The sequence below is a fragment of the Lynx rufus genome, unplaced genomic scaffold (assembly GCF_022079265.1).
Source record: "Lynx rufus isolate CCGP_SWC_20201006 ecotype Redwood Valley unplaced genomic scaffold, mLynRuf1.p SCAF_19, whole genome shotgun sequence".
NCBI lineage: Eukaryota > Metazoa > Chordata > Mammalia > Carnivora > Felidae > Lynx > Lynx rufus.
The window spans coordinates 246,011-259,664 of record NW_025814833.1 but is presented as its reverse complement, the minus strand read 5'-3'; the positions used below and the strand labels follow the sequence as shown (position 1 = coordinate 259,664).

At 40.0% G+C, this 13,654-nt stretch overlaps 1 pseudogene; it reads right to left on the bottom strand.

The window, feature by feature from the left end:
• Positions 1-6,848: 6,848 nt before the first annotated feature.
• LOC124513960 (transcription elongation factor A protein-like 3) lies at positions 6,849-9,544 on the bottom strand (annotated as a pseudogene).
• Between the last annotated feature and the right edge of the window lie 4,110 nt (positions 9,545-13,654).

Here is a 13,654-nt window from a genome sequence, read left to right as displayed (position 1 = left end):
ACTCTGTCTCTCTCTCTCAAAGATAAAAATTAAAAAAAAAAGATATACTGTACTGAAGCTGATTCAAGAAGAATTAGAAAATCTGAATAGACCTATATCAAGTAAAGTGATGGAATTAGTAATCAAAAAACTTCACAAAGAAAAGCCCAGGCCCAGACAGATTCACTGGTTTATTCTACTAAACTTTTATTTATTTTTTTTTAAATTTAATGTTTATTTATTTATTTTTGAGAGTGAAAGACAGAGCAGAGGAGGGGCAGAGAGAGAGGGGGAGACACAGAATCTGAAGCAGGCTCCAGGCTCTGAGCTGTCAGCACAGAGCCCTACGTGGGCTTGAACTCACAAACTGTGAGATCATGACCTGAGCCAAAGTCAGCCGCCTAACCAACTGAGCCACCCAGGCACCCCAATTCTACTAAAATTTTAAAGAAAAATTAATAAACGTCTAGGTTTACACATTTATTATTTATTATTACACATTTAAACACATTCAATAATGTGAGAAATACCCTGATACCAAACCAGATAAAAATATCAAGAAAGAAAACTATTAAACAATGTCCCTTATGTATATAGACACAGAATACTAACAAAATAATCCAGCATCATATATAAAGGATACCATGACCAAGTGGAATTCACTCCAGGAATGCAAGCTCTTTGACATCTGAAAATCAATCAACATAAAATGCCATATTCATACAATAAAGAAAGAAACCATCATCTCACTAGGCACAGAAAAAGCATTTGACAAAATGGGAACTTCCTCAACCTGACAAAGATATAATGTAACTACACCTTATGTTATACTTCATAATGAAAGATTTAATGCTTTTTCCTTAAGATCAGGAACAAAGCAAGAATATTTTAGCCCCATGCATTTATTCCATATTGTACTGGAGGCTTTAGCAGGGCAATTAGGTAAAAAAATAAATAAATAAAAATAAAAAATAAAAGGCTCTAGATTTGAAGGAAGAAGTAAATTTATGCTCATAGACAGCATGATCTTGTAAATGATATTCCTAAGGTATGCACACACAAGAAAGCTTTTAGAACTATTAAGTGTATTCAAAAAAGTTGCAGAATACCATAACAACATACAAAATGAGTTGTATTTCTATGTGCTAGCAATGAACTATCTGAAAATGAAAATTAAGAAAATATTCTACTTACAATAGGATAAAAAAGAGTACTTAAAAAATTTAATGTTTATTTTTGAGAGAGAGAGAGAGAGAGAGAGAGAGACAGAGCATGAGTGGGGGAGGGCAGAGAGGGAGGGAGACACAGAATCCAAAGTAGGCTCTGAGCTGTTAGCACAGAGCCTGACATGGGGCTCAAACTCATGAATGGTGAGATCATGACCTGAGCCAAAGTCAGACACTTAACTGACTGAGCCACCTAGGTGCCCCCAAAAGAATAATTCTTTTAAATATTTGTATTTTAGAGACAGAGTGTGAGTGGGGGAGGGGAAGAGAGAGAGGGAGACAGAGAATCCAAAGTGGGCTCCCCACTAATGATGCGATGTGGGGCTCGAACTCCCCAACCATGAGATCATGACCTGAGCCAAAGTTGGACACTTAACCGACTGAGCCACCTAGGCTCCCCCAAAAGAATATTTTTTTTTTGAGAATAAATATAACCAAAGAAATGCAAGCATTGTACACTGGAAAATTTTTTAAATGTTGTTTGAAGAAATTAAATCAGACCTAAATAAATGTAAAGATATTCTGTGTTCATGGATTGGAAGACTTAATATTGTTAACTTGGCAATACTTCCCAAACTGACCTGCAGGTTTCCTGCAACCCCTATCAAAGTTCCAGCTGACATCTTTTCAGAACTTGACAAGTTGATCTCAAAAATTTTTTGGACATCCAAAATACCCAGAATATTCAAAACAATATTGAAAAAAGAGAAAATTGGAGGCCTCAGAGTTCTATTTCCGAATTTAGTACAAAGCTACAATAATCAAGACAGTGTGGTACTTGCATAAGGATAGACATATAGATATAGTTCAGAGTCTAGAACTAAACCCTAAATATAGTTCAGAGTCTAAAACTAAACCCTAATACTTATGGTCAATGGATTTTTGACAAATGTGCCAAGACAATTCAATGGGAGAAAAAATAGTTTTTTTTTCAGGAAATGGTGCTAGGACAACTAGATAGCTACATGCAAAATAATTAATTTGAACCCGTACCTCACATCCTAAAAAAACTGAAAATGAATCATAGTTCTATGTATAAGAGCTAAGCCTATAATACTCTCATGACACTAAAAGCATAGGCAATGAAAGATAAAATAGATGAATTGGGCTTAGTCAAAATGAAAATCTTTTGTGCTTCAAAAGACAGCATCCACAAAGTTAAAAATCAACCTACAGAATGGGAGATAATACTTGCAAATCAAATGTCTGACAAGGGACTTTTACCCAGAACATATAAAGATCTCTTAAATCACCATTTAAAGGACAAGTAACTGAATTTATTTTTTAGTGGCCAAATGTTTTGAGTAGACCTTTCTCTAAAGAAGATATACAAATGGTGGTGACTATGCTCATGAAAACATGTGCAATATCATTACCTATTATGGAAATGCAAATCACACTATAGTGAGATACCACTTCATATCAATAGGGATAGATAAAATAAAAAGACTATAACAGTCCTGGTGAGAATGTGAAGAAATTGGAAACTCATACATTGTTGGTAGGAATGTAAAATGGTGCAGCCACTTTGAAATACATTTGATAGTTCCACAAAATGTTAAACATAGAGTTACCATATCACCCAGGATTCTACTCCTACATATATACTTCAAAGAATTAAAACGTGTTCAAACAATAGCTTTTACACAAATGTTCATTGCACCATTATTCATCATAATCAAAAATGAAAACAACTCAAATGTTCATCAACTGATGAATGAATGAATTAATGTGATATACCATCTAATGGAACATTAATAGGCAGTAAAAAGGAATGGAGTACTGATACATGCTGCAACATAGATGAACTTTGAAAACATTATGTTAAGTAAAAGAAGCCAGTCACGAAAGAACACATGTTGTATGATTCCATTTGTATGAAATGTCCACAATAGCCAAATCCATAGAGCCAAGAAGGTAGATTAGTGGTTGCCAGTTACTGGGTAGGGTGAGGTTGGTGGTGGAGTAGAATATGTAGTGATTGATAACATATAGGTTTTCTTTGGGAGATGGTGAGAATATTCTAAAACGTGATGGTTGCACGACTTTGTGAATGTACTAATATAACTGAACTGTATACTTTAAAGAGGGGGTGAACTTTGTGGCATGTGAATTATATCTCAATAAAACTGGTATCTAAGAAAGTGTAATTATTTTAATTTAGAGACAAAGCACCATTTTTCTGTGGTGGAAGAGGTCCACTGTAATCAATGTTTCCCAAGTGGATGTCTGGTACCCCCTGGATGGTGCCATATTAGGGTCTTAGCACTGGCCTCTGCTGTTGGCAGGTTCTGTACTCAGCTGTGACAGTAGTCAGATCAGGTTGGTAAGGAAAGTCAATATTGTTGCACTCTTGCATAGCTCTGTTCTTGCTTCCCTGGCCACTTTACATGGGCTCACTGAGCAAACATTGGGATTGTTGGGAGGAAAAACTGGATGATATCTACAGAGATGGTCGTCTTTTGTCTCCCAATTATTGAGAGTTTCCTCTGTGGCAGACACCCCCAGTGGGTACACTCTCTATCTGAATATATAGATATGGGCCATTTAGAAGGGAATGTGTCCTAGTAGCCTTTAGATGTCAAGATCCTCCCAGTGGTTGGAAACAGGCAAGAACTTGGTCTCACGGTTCATGGGTTTGAGCCACGCAATGGGCTCTGCGCTTGGGATTCTGTCTCTCTCTCTTTCTTCCCCTTACTCACTTGCTCTCTGCCTCAAAATAAATAAATAAACTTTTGAAAAAGTAATTGAGATGACCAGACTTCTGTACAGACAGGGAGGGGCTCAGAGAGCCAAGCTCTGAATAATTTTTTAAAAAATGTTTATTTATTTGAGAAAGAGAAAGAGGGAGCATGAGTGGGGGAGGGACAGAGAGAGACACAGAGAGAAAGAATTCCAAGCAGGCTCTGTCTTATCAGCGCAGAGCTGGATGCGGGGCTTGATCCCACAAACAATGAGATCATGAGCTGAGCTGAAATCAAGAGTCAGAATGCTTAACTGACTGAGCCACCCAGGCACCCCTATGAAATGTTTACCTAACCCAAGATTGCCCCTTTATTCCTATTTTTCTGACAATATTTTATTTCATGTATTTTAAAAATAATCTCTACCCCCAACATGGGGCTTGGACTCACAAACGCTTGGACTCACAACCCCAAGATCAAGAGTTGTAAAGCTCCACCAAATGAGCCAGCCAGGTGCTCCTCTAACAATATTTTAAATTTTATTCTTTGCATTTTATTTGTTTGTTTGTTGTTTATTTATTTATTTATTTATTTATTTATTTAGAGAAGGTGAGCAGGGGAGAGAGAGAGCATTGCTGAAATCAAGAGTTAGATGCTTAACTGACTGAGGCACCCAGGTGCCCCTTATTGTCTGCATTTAAATGTTTTATCACTAGCATTTTCCTTTTTCTATTTCTTAGTAGGAAAAACTGGAACGTATTAAGTAGATAGTGGCAGAAAAATAATTTCAAAGTCTTTAAACCACTAAAACATTAAATAATCAATATTTTACTTTGCAGCTACAGACTATTCCATATTTTTTCCTATTTTTAAATGAAGTTTTAATAATTTTAGGTTTTGCATTTTGATTTGAACCATTCTGACTTCATATTTTGTATATGGTATGAGGCAAGGGTAGGTTGCTTTTGTATATGGATGTCTGCTACAGACTGAATATTTGTGTAACCCCAAAATTTGTATGTTAAATCCTAACATCCAATGGTGTTTGGAGGTGGGACCTTTGGGAAGTGTTTAGATCATGTGGTGGAGCTGTCATGAATGTGGTTAGTTCCATTATAAAAGAGACCCCAGAGGGGCGCCTCGGTGGCTCAGTTGGTTAAGTGTCCAACTCTTGATTTTGGCTCAGGTCATGATCTCAGGGTTCATGAGTTTGAGCCCCACATTGAGTTCTACGCTGACAGTGCAAAGTCTGTTTGGGATTCTCTCTCTCCCTCTCCATCTTCCTCATTCTCTCTATCTCTTAGAAATAAATAAACATTAAAAAAAAGACACCAGAAATCTCCTTTGCACCTTATGTCATGTGAAAACATCTTTTTATGAACCAGGAATAAGGCCTCACACCAGACACCAAATTACCTGTGGTTTGATCTTAGACTTCCCAGATTCTAGAACTGTGAGAAATAAATGTTGTTTAAGCCACACAGTCTATAGTATTTCTGTTATAGCAGCCAGAACTAAGACAACATCTAATTGTTCCAGAATCATTTATTGACAAGTATCTTTTTCTCCGTTGAATTACTTTGGGATCTTTAAAAAAATTTTTTTAATGTTTACTTATTTTTAAGAGAGAGTGTGAGTGGGGGAGGGGCAGAAAGAGAGGGAGACACAGAATTCAAAACAGGCTCCAGGCTCTGAGCAGTTAGCTGTGGGGCACTACCATCTGAGCAGGCACAATTCTGAATTTGGGAGAGGGGTTTTATCCACACTCCTATGGCAGTCCAGTAGGTACTTTTGCCCTTTGGGGACTATAGGGAATCAGAGGGGCTTTGTCATCATGAGGAATCCATGTCAATAGCTGTTAGTAGAGGATACAGGGCAGAGCAGAACAAGAATGCCCAGCAGATATCCAGAGAAAGATGGCATCCTCTTCTCAGCTGCTTGGACTTGTTCCTAGGCACAGGTGAGACCTAACTTCAGCCCTCTCCTGAGTGTCTGGCAGTCCAGGGTCCTACTATTGCAAAGGTGCCAGCCCAACATAGCTCACATACTCAGTATCCCATCTGATCCACTCAGCAATCTGTGAGGTTTTTATTCCCATTTCACAGATGACAACACTGACTTTTACAGCACTGGATCTGTTGTTATAACCACCAGGTTGATTTCTCTAGCTATGAATCACAGAGATAACACAAGTTTTACTTATCATTTTACATTCTGGAAGGCACGGGAATGGGCACGCTCACAGAGGAATGGCATGGAGGGGTCAGGTGACTGGACTTATGTTTGAGTACAGATGAGACCTATTTTTGGCTACCACGCAGGAAAAACCATCACCTACTTTTTAGCGTACACATTTCAGAACTTTCTCTATGCACAAAGCCATTATGCAAACATTTATATATTTTTAAAAAAGTTTTTAATGTTTATTTTTTGAAAGGGAGAGAAACAGAGCACAAGCAGGGTAGGAGCAGAGAGACACAGAATCTGAAGCAGGCTCCAGGCTCTGAGCTGTCAGCACAGAGCCTGATGTGGGGCCCAAACCCATGAACTGTGAGATCATGACCTGAGCCAAAGTTGGATGTTTAACCGACTGAGCCACCCAGGCGCCCCAAACATTTATATTTTTACAAAAATGGGCCGATACTGTATATGTGGTTCTGAAAACTGTTTTTTCTTTATTGTTATTTTAACAGTGTACCATGAACATCTTTTCCATGCACATGGGTGAAAATCCCCTAATGAAAGACAGAGAACACTGTAGTTGGATCAAAAGGCTGCTGGTAACAAGAGTGACACCTAAAGCAAAGTATCAGCCTAAGTTTAAAGCACATAGCCTGGCAAATGCCTGCCAGGAAAAGCAGGATCAGCAATATTCTCATTAGAGAAATCAGAAATGAACGCCAAAGACATTAAAGATACGGGATATCATGTAAGCCCCTTTGGCCCCTACCTCCGCCCCTCATTCCCCTGACACCCCGTTGCCCCCTTGGGGCAAAGGGATCCTGTACATCTCTTTGCATCCAATGAAAACCACCCATTTTCTGTTTTTTCCTTAGCTCTTCCTGAGCCCTTGACACATCTCCACATTCTCTCATCATTTCCTCACTGCCCAAGTGCCTTTCCTGTAAGTCCTCCTGATAGTCCTTGGGGGAATCGTCTGTCCCCCTGTCCGTTTTTCTTTTTGCTTTCCTAGGCACATAATCTTCAGCTGGGCGCTTTTCGGCAGCCCGAGACTCACTCTCAGCCTTTGCCAGGGATTCTGGCTTGCCCTCACTGTGTGGTTTTCCCTCATTTTCAGACTTGCCCTGTTTTTCTTGCTTTCCCTCATCTTCTGGTTGTCCCTCATCATCTGGCTGTCCCTCATTCTGGAGCTTTCCCTCATGCCTTGGCTTTCCCTTCGCTTCCAGCTTTTCTTCCTCATCTGATTTTCCTTCATCTTCTGTATCTACTTCATCTTCTGGCGTTCCCTCGATTTCCAGCTTTCCTTCATTTTCATTGTAGAGTTTTTCCATGTTGAGATTTCCCCTTCTTTTCCTGTACTGGGGGGTGTGGTGAGGTGGTAAGGGGAAGAGAAGATAAAGAAGACAAGGGAGACTGAGGGCTTGGAGGTGGAATGCAGGTCCTGATAGTACTGGCATCTTTCCCCTTGGCTGGGTTCCTTTGACCTGGCCCAGCCCTCCAAGTGTGTCTTCTGCCCACCCTCTACCCCACAATTCATCCCACACTTGAGAGCCAACCATTTCCTTGTCAGGCCCTACCATCTTCTCTACCATCCTAAAGCGTGGTGGGGTGTGTGCAATATATGTGGTGGGGGATGGGCAGTGGGGCTCTCAAATTCTGCCCAAGCTGTGCTTTCTACACCCTCCCCTCACTGTTTCTGTCCAGTGTCCCTCCCTCCTTTCACTCACCCGCAGGGATTCTGAACAGGTTCTTCCTATTTTTCTAGTCTTGCAGAGTGCTGGGGACAGACACACAGACCTGCAGACAGACAGGAGATAGGGGCAGGGCGTCTCAGCAATTTGCTCTCAGCAAATTGATGTTTCTTTCCTGAATCTGGGCCCTCCTCATGCAACATTTCCCTCACTTACCTCCCCCGCATCCCAGCCGCCATTACTTTCCAGGCCTCAGGCTCCAGACCAGGATGCTGTCCAAACTGTTTGGATCTCTGTGACCCCCTCCCCTGCAGACAAGCCGCCCGCCCTCACCCTCTTTTTGCGGAGGTCAATATTTCCACTTAGGTGCAGAGTGTGAGAGGGGGTTATTTCTAGAATATGTCTGTCTACATTTCACTGTCGCACTGCGGGGGCGCCCCCCTCCCATTTCAGGTCCAAAAATGTATGGAGAGCGCAGAGGAGGGGCGTCAAGGAGGCGACAGAGCCTGCTGCAAGATGCTCCCTCCTCATCTGCCCACCTCCCCGCCGCGTCCCCCTCCTCCCCAACCTCCCGGACCCCTCCCCACCCCGCGCTGCTCCCAGATCCTACTCCCATCCACCTCCACCCCTGCCCGGGGCCACCGGCAGCACCCACCTTCACACCGACCTGAGGGACCTGCGGGGCCCGGGGCAGCCCTGTGCCTCCTCGGGCTCGCCAAAGCCCGCCGGCCCCTCGCCCGCCGCCCGGGCAGCTCAGGGAGCTGGTTCTGCGCGGGCGACGGGAGCGGACAGCGCAGGCACCAGACCGCAGGGTGGGTGAGCAGGCGGGCGCGGGGGCTGCTGCCCACGTCGGCGCCCGACCGGTCACGTGAGCGCCGCGTCACCCAAGCTCGGTTCCCCACCCCGCTCCGCCCCCTCATCCCCATCCCGTAGGGACCAGCCAGCCACAGACGGTGGGGAGCAGTGTGGCAAAAGGGGGTCACCGAGAGGGCAGCCCAGAGGCTTCTTTACCGCAGGTGCTTTACCTGGCGCGCATCTCAGGTCCTCACATAGCATCCCTCTGAGAGGTACGTCATTGCCAGGTGTGACAGCTGATCGCAGGGAGGGTACCCGACTTTGCCGAGAGCACTCAGCAACGGAATCCCACAGGCTGCTTTCAAGACAGGCTCTGCCAGACTCCAGAGCTCTGGTGGTAGTGTCCGCCAAAGTAGAGCTGCCACCTTGAGTAGCTGTGTTCCTGGGCCTCCTCTCTCCTCAGTCCACACGTTCTCTCTCCCTGAGTTATTTCTGTTCATTTCCCTCTAAGCACAGATGATTCTCAAATCTCCATCACCAGGCTATCCTCTCCCTTGAGTCTTAGACCCGTGTTTTGCTTTCCTACCAGCAGTATAGGAGAGTGCTTGTTTCTTCACACCTCCTCCAACATGTGTTAGAATACTTCTTTTCACTAACATGATACGTGAGTAGTAGTGTCTCAATGGTATTTTACTTTGCATGTTTATTGAGTTTTAATATCATTGTGAATTGTCTGTTCATGTCTTTTCTACATTTTTCTATTGGGTTGTTGGTCCTTCTCCCCTCAGGTTTCAGTATTCTTTTTACATCAATTATATTATGCCTTTATGTTATATATGTTGCAAATATTTACTTCGAGCTTGTGAGTTGCTTTTCTTCTTTGTATATATTTCTGCCATGCATAAAAAAGTCAAATTTATCAAACTTTTCTTTTATTGAATCTAGATTTTGATTCATAGTTAAGAATTCATTTCCTACATGAAATCAGAGAGGAATTCACCCATGTTTTCTTTTAGTACTCATATGGTTAACTTTGTCTTGAGAGCATCTTTGGTTAAGAATAGAAGTTAAGTGATACAACAGTGCCAAACTGAGTTGAATCTACTGCTGACTCAAGACACTAGAGTAACAAAAATCAAACCCAAGGCTTATTACAAGAGGGGGAGTTTCCTAACAAACCATCACCCATATGATGCTAGGAACGTCAAATGTTTCAGTTAAAGGGTAAGTGTAAATTGGAAATAAACTAGCTCTCATAAAGTCTTTTAGTTTGGCTTTGCAACATCTAGGTGGACTAGTAAACTTTAAGCTTTGAATAGATTATGGTGGTTCCAGCCAAGAAGAACCCTTATACGCCCTGACCAAGGAAAACAAAATCTCTGGAGTAAGCATACATCATCCTAGGCCCCAAATTATTTCAACCAACAATTGTTCATGTACAATGTCCACAGAGAGAGATCATCAGGAATATAAATAAAAAAGGACATTATAAGTAAGAAGCAGTAGAGACAACAGCCAACACAAATCCGTTGGCCTTCAATTATCCGAATCATCAGATAAAGATTATTAAACCACAATGCTTAGTGAATTCAGATTAAAAAAAAATCGAATCTTGAAAATTCAACAGGAAGCTAGAAATCAGAAAAAGTGAAAAAAAGGGAATTCTAAAACTACAAAAACACTTTGCTGAAATTAGAATCTCAATGGATGGCTTTAGTATCAGATTAGATGTGGTTCAAAAGAGAATTAAAGAACTAGAAGTTATTTCAGAAGAAACTATCCATAAAACTGCACAGGTATTCAAAAAGATGGAAAACACAGATGGGAGGGCATGATCAAGATCTAACAAATGTTTACTTGGAGTTCCAGAAGGAAAAGAGAAATGGAAGTGTTCAGAGGCAACTTTTGAGAATACAACTGAGGATTTTTTCAGAACTGATGAAAGACATTGATCCATAGATCTAAGTCCAAGAAATCCCAAACAGGATAAAAAGAAACTCACACATAGATGCATAATAGTGAACTTGCAGAGAATCAAAGAAAATCATAAAAGTAGCCAGAAAAAATAGAGTATGCCTTGAAAGGAACAAAATTTAGGCTGATTGATAGCTTCTCATTAGCAACAATGGAGATATGAAAATGGTAGAATGATGGCTTTAATGACTTGAAAGAAATGCCAGCCAAAAAACTGATAACCAGCAAAAATACCTTCAAAATTGAAGGTGAAATGAAGACCTTTACAAATAAATAAAAACAGGGTTTGCCATTGGCAGGCATGAACCAAAGAAAGTATTGAATGATACAAGGCATTTTTCAGATAACAGGAAAGTGATCCCAGATGGAATACTGGAGATAAGAAAAAGAGAAAGATAAAATGACAGATATGTATGTAAATTTAAATCAATACTACATAAAAATAGTAATATCTTGTTAATTCATATCGACAAATAACATATGAGTCAAGAGAGCTGGAGTAAATGTATTTAAAATTCTGGCATTATTTGGGGAGTCTATTAAAAGTACAAAATTAGTATTAGCCTTTGATAAGCCAAGACTGTAGGCTATAATTGCCAGAAAACCATTAAGGAAGAGTAAAAGTGTAAAACTTCTAAGCTAATAGAGGGGCAAAAATAAGAAAATAATCCTAAAGGAGAGAAAACTAACATAGGTCAGACAGGACACAGAGATGGAACTTGGTACAATGGTTAACTTATATCTATTAATATCAGTAAGTACATTAAATGTAAGTGGTTTATATGATGCAATTAAAATAAAGATTTTCAGACTGGAAAAAACACAATAATATACCGTTTAAAAAAGACATCTGAAATATAAAAGTACATAGAGACTGAAAGTAAAAGTAGAAAAAAATTATAACATGAAAACACTAACCAAAAGAAAGTCATTGTAGTTCAATAACAAAATAGACTTTAAAGCAAAAAGCATTACAAAACATAAGTGTTACTTTATGATATTAAAAAAATTAAGTTTTTTTAAAATGTTTATTTATGTTTGAGAGACAGAGAGAGACACAGCATGAATGGGGAAGAGGCAGAGAGGGAGGGAGACACAGAATCTGAAGTAGGCTCCAGGCTCACAGAGCCCAATGCGGGGCTTGAACTCACGAACTGTGAGATCATGACCTGAGCCGAAGTTGGATGCTTAACTGACTGAGCCACCCAGGCGCCTGTAAAAAAAAATTTTTTTAATGTTTATTTACTTTTGAGACAGAAAGAGAATGAGAGCGGGGGAGGGGCAGAGAGAGTGAGACACAGGATCCGAAGCAGGCTCCACGCTGACAGCAGAGAGCCCGATGCGGGGCTCGAACCAATGAACCATGAGATCATGACCTGAGTTGAAGTTGGACACTAAACCAATTGAGCCACCCAGGTGCCCTGATATTTTAAAACTTGTATGCACTTGGGAATGCAAACTGGTACAGCCACTCTGGAAAACAGTATGGAGGTTCCTCAAAAGGTTAAAAATAGAACTACCTATGACCCAGCGATTGCCCCAGTAGGTAGTTACCCAAAGGATATAAAAATACAGATTTAAAGGGATACACGCATCCCGATGTTTATAGCAGCATTATCAACAATAGCTGAAACTTAAGGAAAAAGCCCAAACGTCCACTGACTGATGAATGGATAAAGAAGATATGGTAAACACACACACACACACACACACACACACACACACACACACACAAAATGGAATATTACCCAGCCATCAAAAAGAATGAAATCTTGCCATTTGCAATGATGTGGATGGAGCTAGAGTATATTATGCTAAGCAAAGTAAGTCAGTCAGAGAAAGAGAAATACTGTATGATTAACTCATATGTGGAATTTAAGAAATGGAACAGATGAACATAGGGGAAGGGGAAAAAAGAGGGAGGCAAACCATAAGAGACTCTTCACTAGAGAGAACAAACTGAGGGTTGCTGGAGGGGAGGTAGGCAGGGGATGGGCTAAATGGGTGATGGGCACTGGGTGTTATATGTAAGTGATGAATCACTAACTTCTACTCCTGAAAAGAAATAATAAAATAAAAAATAAAACTTGTATACTTATTAAATTGACCTGAAAATAAATAAATCAAAATTTTACAGAACTACAAGGAGAAATAAATCTTCCATTTTAGCATTAACACTCCTATCTCTGTAACTGTTGAAATATTTAAAGTGTTGAAAGAAAAAACCCACCAAACTAAAATTCTATGTCCAACAAAATTATCCTTCAAAAGTGAAGGAGAAATAAAGACTTTCTCAAACAAAAACTGATGATTAGCAAACCTTCCCTTAAAGAAATGTTAAAAGACTTTCTCCAGGCAGAAGAAAATTGATATAGGTCAGCAACTCAACTCTTCCTAAAAAGCAGTTGAAGTGGAACAAATGATAGTAAAATGAAATAGTTTTTTTTAAATTCTTAAATAATTTAAAAGATAAATGTCTAAAGTAATAATATTAACAATATATTGAGTGATTATACCATATGGATAAGTGAAATGAATGATGAACACCCTGTAATAAGGTGCCTATACAACATATAAATGAGGCAGAAGAATGTTCTTTGAAAGTGATCCTAGTTAAAAATGTATTTTGTAAACTTGAGGGAAATCACTAAAAACATTTTTTAAATAAATATAATTGATACACTAAGAGAGAAGACAAATGGAATTATGTAAAATACTCAAAACTAGAGAAGGCAGAAAAAGAAACCTCAGAAATAAACAGAAAAGTTATAAACATGGTTGATATTAATCCAATTATATATTATTTATTTATTTATTTATTTATTTATTTATTTATTTTTGAGAGCGTGGGAGGGGCAAAGAAAAGAGAAAATCTTAAGCAGGCTCCACGCTCAGCACAGAGCCTGACACGGAGCTCAATCTAACAATTGTGAGATCATGAACTGAGCCAAAATCAAGAACCAGACACTTAACTGAGCCAACCAGGCACCCTTGGACCTTTTTTTAAAAGTAAATTCTATGCCCAATGTGAGGCTTGAACTCATGACCCCAAGATCAAGAATCTCATGTGCTACCAACTCAGCCAGCAAGGCACCCTAATATCATGCACCCTCTATATGATGTG